This window comes from Gossypium arboreum, chromosome 10 (genome assembly GCF_025698485.1).
Source record: "Gossypium arboreum isolate Shixiya-1 chromosome 10, ASM2569848v2, whole genome shotgun sequence".
NCBI classification, from domain to species: domain Eukaryota; kingdom Viridiplantae; phylum Streptophyta; class Magnoliopsida; order Malvales; family Malvaceae; genus Gossypium; species Gossypium arboreum.
Genome location: NC_069079.1, coordinates 8,215,320 through 8,216,845, shown reverse-complemented (window position 1 = coordinate 8,216,845; position 1,526 = coordinate 8,215,320). Strand labels below are relative to the sequence as shown.

The 1,526-nt window shown below is 39.8% G+C and overlaps 1 non-coding gene across 1 annotated transcript; it reads right to left on the bottom strand.

Moving 5' to 3' along the window:
- Positions 1-541: 541 nt before the first annotated feature.
- Positions 542-648, bottom strand: LOC128283223 (small nucleolar RNA R71). Its single transcript, XR_008273565.1, has one exon. It is a non-coding gene; the product is annotated as a small nucleolar RNA R71 (small nucleolar RNA).
- Positions 649-1,526: the final 878 nt, after the last annotated feature.

The following is a 1,526-nucleotide window of genomic DNA, read 5'->3' as shown; positions in this document are numbered from 1 at the left end:
TTTTGACGAAGAAATCGATCGCACAGTTCACAGAAACCAAAGAGAAATAAGGCGAAGCTTAAGATACATAGAGAACAAGCAAGAGGATGATACTCAACCTCCAACCGTAGAGATGACTGAAAACCAAGAGAATTAGCTACCTCCTGTAATTGCGGTTAATCAAAATCCTGCTCCACGCACTATGTATGATTATGCTAAACCCTATTTAATAGGAACTGAATCAAGCATAGTTAGGCCTGTTGTAGCTGTAAATACTTTTGAACTAAAACCCAACACAATTCAAATGATACCACAGTTTGTTCAGTTTGGTGGTTTGCAGGATGAAGATCCCAATGCTCACTTAGCAAACTTTTTGGAACTATGCGATACATTTAAAATCAATGACGTTTCTGATGATGCCATATGTCTTCGGTTGTTTCCCTTTTCATTGAGGAACAAAGCTAAACAGTGGTTGAACTCGTTACCACGAGGGTCAATCACTATTTGGGAACAAATGACTGAAAAATTTCTATTAAAATATTTCCCGCCGGCTAAAACGGCCAAATTACGCAATGATATCTCTTCGTTTGTGCAGATGAACTTAGAAACTCTTTACGATGCATGGGAGAGATACAAGGACTTACTGAGAAGGTGCCCTCACCATGGGTTACCGCTTTGGCTTTAGGTTCAAACGTTCCATAATAGCTTGAATCCTTCGACTCGGAAAATGGTTGACGCAGCTACTGGCGGAACAATTAATAATAAAACACCTGAAGATGCTTATGAGTTTATAGAGGAGATGTCACTGAATAACTATCTATGGCAAGTCATGAGGACAAAACCAACGACAACAACCGGTGTTTATAACGTCGATTCGGTCACCATGCTCTCTAATCAGGTAGAACTCTTGAATAAGAAATTGATGGTTTTCTTAGTTTTTCATAGGTTCACCCAGTAATGCAGTGCAAAGTAAGTGGAGGTGGATCAAGCAATTCAGAATACCAACCTTATGGCCACAACATGGATAACGAGCAGTTAAATTACATAGGTAATAATTCTCGATCTCAAAAGAATCCATATAGTGACACTTACAATGCAGGTTGAAAGAACCACCCAAATTTCTCATGAGGAGGCCAAGGAAATCAGAGACCACCTCTAGGCTACCAACAACCACCCTACCAACAGGAAAAGAAGCCGAACCTTGAAGAGACGCTCTCAATGTTTATATCGATGTCAGAAACTAGTTTCCAAAACACTGAGATAGCACTTAAAAATCAACAAGCTTCGATCCAAAGGCTCAAAACTCAGATAGGCCAGCTGTCCAAACTGATTTCGGAAAGACCACTAGGAAGTTTACATAGTAACACCAAATCAAAAGAGCATGTAAAATCAGTTACACTAAGGAGTGGGAAAGTGTTATCGAAATCTAAAAAGAAGCTAGCACAAGAAGCTATGGTAAGCGAAAGGGGGGAAGAAAAACCCGAAAATGGTGACAAACCAGTGTCGAAGGAATATAAACCACCAGTACCATACCCAGAAAAATTGAA